The sequence below is a fragment of the Tyto alba genome, unplaced genomic scaffold, assembly GCF_018691265.1.
Source record: "Tyto alba isolate M040663 unplaced genomic scaffold, T.alba_DEE_v4.0 Super-Scaffold_3, whole genome shotgun sequence".
Taxonomy (NCBI): Eukaryota; Metazoa; Chordata; class Aves; order Strigiformes; family Tytonidae; genus Tyto; species Tyto alba.
In genome coordinates this window covers 2,134,032-2,145,252 of record NW_024881304.1, presented here as the reverse complement: position 1 = coordinate 2,145,252, position 11,221 = coordinate 2,134,032, and the positions used below count along the sequence as shown (strand labels likewise).

General features: G+C 37.4%; 1 long non-coding RNA gene across 1 annotated transcript; it reads right to left on the bottom strand.

The window, feature by feature from the left end:
• Positions 1-2,307: 2,307 nt before the first annotated feature.
• LOC122154052 lies at positions 2,308-4,820 on the bottom strand. The gene is made up of 3 exons (XR_006165986.1): positions 4,735-4,820; positions 3,218-3,372; positions 2,308-2,399 (listed from the first exon to the last, which is right to left on the bottom strand). It is a non-coding gene; the product is annotated as an uncharacterized LOC122154052 (long non-coding RNA).
• Positions 4,821-11,221: the final 6,401 nt, after the last annotated feature.

Genomic DNA, 11,221 nt, shown 5'->3' with positions numbered 1-11,221 from the left:
GTCACGTGGAGACTTACCAGACTAGGCACTAAATCTCATTAAGCTTTCTTCCCTCCTCTGAGCACCCGTCTTAGATCAGGGACTCTCTGCGCCTGAGGATGTAAAATTTCCAATTCAGTGCAGAACTGCAGGAAGCAGAAGAGGAGATTCACAGGCCATTCACCAGCAAAGGGCACACTAAGAATTACTGCTGTGCCAGTTTCTCTTCCCTCCAATCAAAGTGTTCCCAGAGGGCTTTTTAGATTAGTTTCCCCAGGCCTTGTGAACCCAGTTAATTAAACTCTGTGCATGTTAAATGGTTAAACAAAAATTTGCATTTTTTTTTCTGGCTGCATTATTAGTTCAGCAATGACTTAATTTACATCCTTCCTTTGGGATGGAAGAATAAAAGGGAGTTCTGAAGTGTGCAGAGGAGTGGTTTATTCTGTGATATGCAACATTTGAAAAAACGCATGGTCTCAGCTTTCCAGAGTAGCCTTTGACTTTGTATTGCTAGTATTAATTTTACATCTCACATTTTCAAAGTGCATTGGCCTTTAATGCACCATTTTTATGTAATTTGATCAACTAGTTTTGCTGCCTTATCAATTTCACTTTTAAATTCAACTTCTATTTATTAAAAGATTTTATGTATTAAGTATATGGAAGACTGACACTTTCTTATATGTAAAATGTTATGTAAACCAATGTTCAACTCAAAGCAAAAAAAAATGCAGCAAATTACAAGTCAAATAGTAAAATATTAAGGGTGGGATATTGCTAAGTTTTCAAAAACAGTGCCAATTACTACATTGCATACTTTATAAGGCAGATTTTAAGAAAGAGCAGATATTGATTAGAAGAGCAAAAATGAGTGTTCTGCACAAAGCTGTTTGCTTCCAATAAGCTTTACACTTTTCTTATTCTCTGCAATTTAAAAATCTGTAACATTCAAGAGACATTCTAAAAATCTACAAAAAAAACAAGTTCTTTAATCTGGAGGAAGTAATAATTATAGTAGTTTTGTTACTGGAACTGGCAAGCTCCTTGCTTAAAATTCTTGAAAAATTTGTACATTCCTTAAACACATACATAATCAATTCTGCACAACCTTTACTGTCATGTGTTCTAAATACTAAGCATTTCCTTTGTATGTATTTATATATATTCAACTGAAGATTATTTCTATCTTGCCTTCCTTAAGGCTAGGAATTCCAGTCATTTTCTCTGTGATCTGACTAACAGTCTTCATCTTACCTGTTTCTCACCTGGCTTAGGAAACTTTGTATCAGCCCCTCACTTTGAACACTGAATAAAGAATTCATCTAATCACTGTGTGCTTTGGAAGCCTATCAAAATATAAAATGAGAAAACTATAATGGAACATCTCTCAATCGTTTTGTAAAGTTTATAATGTCAGCAATAAATATAAGTAAGAAGTTCTTTTGTGGATTGTTTCCTTTACCTTGTAAATATTAACTGCCTTCATTTATTGTTCATGTCAGATATATGCAGTTTCAACCACCACTATGATAAGTATTGTTTCTGTAGGGTAAAACATCTCAAAATCTAACCTACAAACCTGAATTATAAAGGTGGTGATGAGTAGATGCTGAGGCAAATCATGTCCATTTGTCCTCCTTCCTATGCATTCTCTGTCAGATTAATTTCACAGTTATACTTGCTGCAGCAGGTTTGGTGTTGACTAACGCATTACTAGTGAACACGAAGTGTTTTCTGGACCCTAGTAGCCATAGTAAGGTAACAGAAACAGATTTTGCAGCTGTGTGCAAGAGCACTTGCACTTGAAAAATCTCTACTAGCTAGTACTTGGCATCTCTGCACTACAAAATCATTCCATAAACTCCAGGCTACCTCCCTTGGGAAAAAAATGTACTTGAAAGATACAGAAGTGCAGAAAGCCTGCAAAAGAGACTTCTACTTGCTATATAAACACATATCTTCACAAACACTATTTGCTTTAATAAAGAAATAAGGCTCTGTTCATTAAAATCGTTCACAGCTGCTGAGTACTCATGCAGAATGATCCTCCTATATTTCTAGAATTCAACAAGAAGTGTTATTAAACTTGCTTTGACCTCCGCATGACTTGTCTGTGCATGAAATAGCCTTAAGACTTTTAAAATCAACAGTAACAACAACTCAACGAACACTGTAAAATACACACAGTGGAAGGACTCAACTAACAAGTGCTTCTGAAATATGCATTAGAGGAGTCTGGATTCTGAAAATGCACTGAATACAAGATATTCCTGTAAAATATTCCAGTTTATCTTTCCTTTTCTTCTTGAGTCACTTGGAGACTTACTTTTGAAGTAGATGGAGACAGGCAGGAGTTATACTTAACCAGGAGGCTGACGCAAAATGGAGTGGTTTTGCTACTTTACGTAATTCAGCATCTAGGAGGAGAAGAATCACTTAATGGAATGACTTATAAAGGTTAAGAATACAGAATTTGTGAGTCATTATACACTGCCTTCAAACTACATTTGTATGTTCTTATGTAATATTGTGCATGATCAGCTGTAGAACAGAATTAATTATGAGTCAGGTATCTCTTCATGTCATTCATTTCCATCTCCCTTGACAGCTGACTTCCATTCTTCACTGAAATAACCCCTCTGAGCAAGAGGGTGATTAGTCTGACAAATTAATAGAATAAAATAACACCATCCCCCTTTATGGGACCTCCTCTAACATTCATGAGAGTTATGGCTAAATGAAATACATTTTTTGGATTCCTCTTATCCCTTAGCAGCAAGCAAGGAATCTCTTAAATAAAACAGTCCCAGCATATGTTTACCTATTCAGTTTCAGAAACTCCCACATTATCCTGCAACAGTTAAATTTCACTTGCAGTACCAAAACCTGAAATCCAATTAGAAAAAAAAACTCACTAGCAATATAGGAAGCAGACTTAACGCTGTGCACAGCAGGCCTCTCTCAACTACAAATAAGGGGAAAAAGAGAGCTTCCAAAAGACCTATTTACTTTTTAGTGCAAAGTCACCTAAACTCAACTTTTCGATATAAGAGAACAATATTGAGAGTCAAAATCATCTCTGCCTCTAATCCAGATGTCCACATTGTCAAATTACTGAGCTTCATTGCCTCCATTTGAATTGAAAACACGACTTCGTTGCACATCTTTCTCTTTAGACAAAAGTATAATTATTGTCTCTGAGCTCAAGGAGGCCCAAGGTCATAAGACAACTCACCTTGACAAGCCCTACTGTTCTCAGTTCATTAGGAACAAGAGACTAATCTCCAGCTTCACTGCCATCCTAGCTGTCTGTCTGTAGGCTTATATGGAACAAACAAGGATAGGATGGTTTAGGTCTAAGGACTCCAGCTGTCTCCAAACATCACTGTTCTGGGGATGGACAAATAGAAAAGGCAAACGAGATTAGTCATCACAAGAAATACCTTTCTGTAAGTCTTCAAACACAAGATCTTGCATTCTGCTAACAAAGTTAGGGAATTCCCACAATCTTGTCCCTTAAGGAGACTGTAAAGTAAAACTGCCTTCTAGCTTCCCTACTAAATAAGCTATTTCCTCTTAAAGACATACCTTTTTTTTCAGTTTTGCCAGTCACTCTGAGTTTGTGCACTAAGCAGTCAAGTAGAAAAAAGTACTTTCCTTTGTTCAGCCAAGTTGTAACTGTATTACAACTGAACCATGATATGTCAACAGTTTGTCTGTAACAGAAGAAAAAAAAAAATCAACACATCCACTCTCACTACTAAGATTTGGTTGGGAGGGTGACTGATTGGGGTTTTTTTTAAGCAACAGGTATACTGGGCTAAATTCACAATTGGAGTAAACCCTCCTAAAGATAACAGCAGCAACCAACTGTTACCTCAACTGGACTCTGGACTATGCATTTTTGCTTCCTCTCTCCCTCTGCAGGTTCATAGTTTAGTTGCAGAGGGTAAACATTTGCCTTTTATAGTAGAAGATGCTGTCATCCATTAATGAATTCCTGACCACACCTACATCCTGGGAAAAAGTCTGGTTGTAGTACTGTCAAGATACTTGGGCATAAATTATTAAGCAGCTTATTCATAAATACAGGAGGTATAGCTTTAACATGACTAGGTAGGCAGCTTAGACACAATGGGCTCTGTTTCCTTTCCCTGATAATCATATGAGGGCCACGTGGGCATCTTGATGCTGGTTTCTTTATATTTTCTATACTTCCTATTATGCTATGACAAGAGCTATATATGCCACCAGATATTTAATTTTACCAAAAAGTTGGCATCCCTACCAAGAGTCACGGTCTTACTTCTTGCCCAGCGGAAGAGAAACTGAAAACTAACACAGTCAACTCTATACTCCAGAGGAGAGCAAAAGTAACCCAATTAAAAACCACAAGTAGGCCTTCCCAGGTTTATCTAAGCTCAAAATTCTTGAGAAAATTTATCATTCTTACCAAAGGACAGAAACTCTGAATGACTGGGATCAGAACTGCTCATACCATGTCAAAGGAGCTGGGTATCCCTCTCACAACTACTGGTGTCCACACACAGCAATGTACATGCCTGGTAAGGAAAGCCATACCCTGGTTCTTGTATTCTGCCATTGCATCTACAGCTATTACTTGCACTAGAAGAGAATTACCAATAAACAGATGAAATTTCATCTTCCTGACTTCATAAGCATTATGTTGGAAAGCTAAAGGCATAGCATACAATCCACTATTAGTCTGAAGCCATAATCTGTTACTATTACCTTTACTCACTGTTCTGCAGCTTGCAGGTCATGGTTCACACCACAGTTCCTTCATTAGCAAATTTCAAAAACACTGTGTACTTCACCATGCATTTGTAGATCTCCATGTCCATCCTACCTAAACATAGATTTAAAATTCTTTTCTTAGAAACCAGTAATATCAAAGGCTCATTGTAAGAGATGTCACAGGAGTCATTTAAGGTTTTCGTGTATGGTAGAATACTCCCACTCACATCCTGAAGAATGTGGGGATGTTCAAACAAAAGCATCTGACCGCATGTCTGAGACTAAACCAGCAATGCATATCATCTTCTACCCACACCATTCTCCTAAAACTTCATGTCTATTATGAAACAAGTTCATTTCCATCTGTATGAAAAGCTTACTTTTCTGTTATCAGTCTTGCTGAGAGTCCAATAGGCAGGAAATTGTTAGTGGCGAAGAGTCAGTGGCAAACTCACTCCTGAATCCTTTCCATCACAGACACACAGAGAACCTTGCAACATTCCTATATAAACATTTAGGAATACATGTCCCTTCTGACCATTCCACTGAGACTGTATCCTCAGACTTTGGCTTTAACCACATCATCTTCTCTCAGATACTAAATTGTAGTGGGCTTCGTTCTATAACATTGTTGATAATGTTTTCAAACACTACAGGCAGGTTTACTGCAACCTGGGAAAGTGCTGGTCAGGAAATTATGTAAGAAATGAGCCTTATTTTGTTACTGCAAATCTGGCAGTTCCCCAGATCTTTATATCATTAATTGTACATACTTATCGACAAAGAAAAGAGAGCTCTTCTAACCATCATATTAAACAATGTAATTAATTCCATTATACAGATACAGAAGACATAATTTGCAACAATATAGGCCCAAAATCTGAGGTGCCTTGGTAATCTGTAATGATAGAAAGTAAACAATCCTTTTCATTATGTAATTCTGGATTTTTGACCAGTATATTCAAAATTGCTCTTGTCCTTACATATTAGTTTTTCAAACGTGCATTTAGTTATTCAAAAGAACATTTACATTAGCAGGATGAAACCTGTTGAGTCTGACTTTAAAACATGGGCAATTTTATAGTAACTTTATAATTTGTATCTCCCTCCTGCTGCCCAAGAAAAACCATCTGCTTTTTAAAGACCATCAGCAGTTGTGACTGCTAGTTGCAGAACTGTATAATTGCTTCTCTTTATGTATAAAACTGTTTGCTTTAAAATGCCATTTCCTGGTTTGCTTCCCTAATGTGACATTATATATTCTTTCCTGTACCAAAAGTGGAGCGGTTTGGGGGTGTTACAGGCTGCTAAAACTGAAATATACACTGGCAGAATTTCTGAATAGTTATGTAATAAAGTAATTGTAAATTTGACAACGGAAAACACTGCCAAAGCAGTGAAAGCTGATCAAAACCTCAGATTTTGTTCTAAACATATTACTAAAATCACAGGCCATTTACTGCTTTTTGTGAAAATAACACATGAAGATTCATTGGGGTATGGGGTGGAAAACCACACTCATTCACTTGCTTTTTTCACAATCCAGACTTATATTCAGTTGCTTTTCACCTCTGAGACAAGAATCTCACATCGTTGAAGAGAGAGTATGTTAAACCATTCATCTAAAAGTAATTCCCTTTGATCACCTTAATAATGTAGAAGCACATAAGGAGGTTACAGTTGGGTAGTACAGTGGAAGAGACAAAAGCTCAAAATTCAGCTAAGAAAAGCGCTTTGCTAATACCACCATCACTGCTTTTGTTCTACAAATGCTAACGAAGCAACAAGCACAGCTGTATAAAGGACAAGCTCTATGCTAATAGCAGGGCACAGGCTACTCGTGCATGGCTACTCTTCCACTGGTGAAGTGTTCTTTGCTATTATGTTTTTTGTTTCAAAGCTGAAAAGGAAATACTCCCCAATATACCGTAAAACAAAACAAGAATAAAGTTACTTCAAAAACGACTATGTGAAATGGACAAGAGAAGACTGCTCAATACTTCATTAGATTGCAAAAGGAAAAAGAAAGGTCTTGAAAGCAAATGAGACTTATTGCATCAATCATTTTTAAAAGGATGATGACTCTGTATTTAGAAGTCAGACACTGGATTTCACAACCATATGTGGAAAACATTAAAGGAAAAACTGGATGGGAATGCCAAGGCAGTGTGGGACCAAGAATTGCTATTATTTTTAAACCCACCCCAAAACACCATTGGGGAACAGGGAGGAAAGTTTCACACAATTATCCTCTGCAACTATTGCTAAAGTAAATTTGACTAGCAATATGCAAAAAACTGACAGCATTGGACTGCTACAGAGACTCAGTTATGCTGACAGCACCAGAACTAGTCAGGCAATTTTGGGACAGTTTCCAGCATTACTGCCCAATCTCTGCTGGTCTGTGAATAAATAGGAAATTTCAGTCTAATTATGCCAGTGCAATTTGTGACATGAATAGACAAGTAGATGGAACAGCAAGACTTCCCAATCTTCCCTTGGAAGTGCATGAGGGGATTTTTACAGTCAATAATCAGTGCATGTTAGCCAGAATTTTACTGTGAACAGTACAAAGTTTGTGGCTATATTGTCAACACAGATAAAAATGAATGGCCTGAATATGTATTTTTACCATTTTCTTCTGAATATGTGTACCAAGAATCACAAAAAGCCCCCAAGATATTACTTAATTATTAGATACTTCCTACTGGAGAAAAGACTACATCTAGTGAAAATCTGTATACCTTAAAGCCAAATACTCTCTTTTTTTAAGCCCATTCAGTTCTGCCAAAAGGCATATGGTCATGTTGGCACTTACTCTATACAATCCTCTGCATATTCAGAGCATCATATCAATATTGATTAATTCTCAGAATGCTCGTACAAGACAAACAAATAGAAGTATGACAACCAGATGCTACAAACACCACTCTATTCAATCAGATCGTCTCACTGTTATTTTATTGCTTTTCTCTAGTATTTTTAGCTTGGATAGTGTAACTTAAGTTGCATATTCTCAATAAGCATAAAAAACAGTACACATCTACGTAACTAACTACAAGTTTCAAAGTAAATGAATCATGGGGGCTGAGGGAATGGAGCAGACCATTCATTTGTAAGACTAAAAAACATCTCGGGAATTTTATTTGAAAACTATGCTATGCAATTCCTAAACTTCCTTTTCATCCCAATGTTTCCCAGATACTTTGTCCTTCACAAGGCTATACTTGCCTCTGGGGAAAACACAGTATTTCCACTGAAGCACTACAACTTGGCAGGGCAAAAGAGGAAATAAAGCATATTTAACTAAGTGAAACTGCAAGTTGCATTCAGAAACTGAAATAATGCAGAGAGCTTAAGAATGAATGTCCTCCTCTTAAAAAAATTACATAGAGGTTTTAAGAGCCACAACTTGCCAGCTGTCTTCCTTTTCATCACTGAAGGAGCATGCTGGCTCCTTAAAAGGATGTCTGTGCGATCCTTCCATTTTCTAAGGCAAAATATGAGAGCGGTCAAATGACTCATTATGGATCAAGACCTCACAGGACCCACTAACACTGCATCCCCAAGCAAAGAGGAAGCACATGTAGAACTGCTCACAGTACTCCCATGGGAAGATACTGAAGGAATCAAGAGGAAATTGGGAAACAGGCTGAAACCTGGAACCCTGGGAAACAGGCTGAAAACGCTTCGGCTTTGAAAGGACAAAATGTATGGGTTTAGTTTACTGGTTTGTCTTCTCAGCAAAACAGCAACCAAGCTGTCCAGAACTAAAAGTAATTCTGTATTAAGTCATACTACCACTACCTGGAATGAGGGTGTTGTTGCTTAGTGATCTGAGTTCATACACTGCTAAAGAAATGGGGAACAAATCTGCACGTCATAGCACCAACAGAGATTTCACAACTAATATCTCTATATTCTTCTTTTCAAAATCAGCCAGGACAGTCAAAAATTCATTTCAAAGATGACAGCTGTTTTGACTGACTGATTTTTGGACTAACTAACCATGCAGTGACGCTTTAGCTCTTTTCTGTCACATTATAAAACTGCAAGCATTAGAGATCTTGTGTACACCTGCACAGAGAAAAATAGCTCCCATTTACTTAAGACATACCAATACAGGATGTACTCCAAATCAGTCCCTACATCATATATTATTTAATCACTTCTGAAGGCACTGGCTTTAAGAGATTAAGTAGTATGCTCCTATACCTACATAAATCTGGCATTTATCTGGGTACTGGGTTTTGTTCTAGACTGGTGCTTGCCAGCTGTTATTCTGTGAGACAGACAATGTAAATAATTAAAAGGCAGCACATTCTTCCAGCTGCTAATGCTGTAAAAGACTTTCTCAGTAGTTATCCCAGAATTAGATTTAATACTGATTAAGCACTTGATAATAACATCTCAAAGACAGACAACTGTAACAGAATGAACAGTGCACAGGAAGTGCTGATTTTTATCTTACTGGCTTTCTGCCTCTATCTTCATTAAATCCTTCGGGAGTGATGACAGTAGGTTAAAAAGCATTTTTTTGCATGCAAATAGTAGTTTTCTAGCCCTCCTTCCTGCACTTTTAGCACATCTCTGTTAATAAGAGTATGTTTTCATTAGTGATGGGGCATCAGTAGCTACTGCCACAAGCCGTTCAGAAACAGATGGTTCCCTCTTATAGCTAATGACACGGGCTGGCTGTTCTACACAAAAACTGTCTGCATCCAGCTGGGCACACCAAAGAGACAGTCATCAGTACACTCAGATCCATTCCTTGTACAAAGCGCATTTTTATGTGCCACTATATATTTCAGAGACGGAATCCATCAGGTTTTGATTGTTACACTTAGTTGTCAGAACCAGTGGACCTTTCCCTGAAGTTTTCTCAGCCCTGAGAGCTGCAGAAGAGTCTGCTGTCACTGCTCATGATGGAAAAAAAAAAAGTTATTTTAGCCCTTGTAAGAGCCAATGACTTCATGCAGGCTTATGAGCAGATATCGATACCAGCAATGTTGCTGGTACAGACACAAACTTACCCACATCTGGGAAAACAAGCCCTCCACAAACATTTAAATCAACCACCAGGCACTCTGCAAGGATCTGCATCTCATCATCACTTACAGCTTGCCCAGGACCTAGAATTAGTGAATCCAAGTTAATAAAGACTTGCTATTTAAGAAAGAGACCAGTTCACAATAAAAACTACACTTCTAAAACAGGAGTTCAAAATTAGCATGTCTGTACGTTTGTTAAGCTCGAGTACCCAGAAGTTGTAGCATATACAGACTGGTGCATGATCTAGTAATTTATGTAATTAACAAAGATACAAAGTTCTTTTAAAAGAAGTTAAAACTGCAGCCCCATATACTGTCTCAAACTTTGTCCAGTCACCCAAGCAATCACATTCACCCCAGGACATTTGTGGGCTTCAACTTTAAAAACATTAAACTGATTCTAATCTAGTGATACACTATGTTGACTTTGTTGAAAGCACAAATAGGCTCCTGCTACTTGAAGTCTTCACCAAAAACTCTCCAAGCTTGTTTTAATGTCACTATTGACACACTGACAAGCCAAAAATACCCATTACTCTGTAAGAGTTAAGTGTTGTGGATATAGCAGATCTTAAGAGCTCAAGGCACTCAGTACTTGGATGCAATTCCTGGAAAAGCTTCAGGAAGCTCTTTCATTAACAGTGGTAAATCAGTAGGTATGGTAACTTTTCAGTTACACAGTATTAAGCTGATTTTTCAGTACCTGAAGAGGCTTCAAGTGCCTGGAAAATATTTTTGGTAAAACTGAACTACCAATTCTGACTATTGTAAGTATATATGTTTTGCTTGTACGGGAACACATGCATTGTGTTCTGAGTATCTGTACTACCAGTGTGAAACCAATCTGGAGACTACATTGACCTCTACTTAAGTTCAACGCTGCACAGTAGCATATAAGAGTACTGTTCTGGGGCAACTGCTTGAAGAGCAGGTAACTCATGTCTGAGCTTGACATATTAGATAGCATTCAAGCTAACAGCTTGAAAATGCTAGTAGGTACCGGTTAATCCCGCTTTCCTCTCGGATGACCTCTCATTCCTAGCTGGAAGAAACCCAGAAGAAAGCATAGCCCTAGGATCTGAAACAATGTTATTTTCTTCAAAAACTGCATTTTTATTGTAATGTTGCTACTATGGAGCTGATGAAAATCATAAAATTTATAATTCTTTTCTAAACAGAAGCTGGTGGATGGCAACAATAAGAGTCCTTCAGCACGATCAACATCCTATGGACAGATGTAAAAAAAAAAAAACAAAACAAAACAAAACAAAAATCCAAATGGAAGACTTTGTTAGAACATGTGAGACTATGAACTTTGGAAGTTTATTCAGACTACAGACCATGCAGTAGTGCCTAGCCTTTGTAAGCTTTCTCTGTAAACCCCTACAATATTAAAAACCAAAATAACCAGAAAACACAAAAAAAATCCA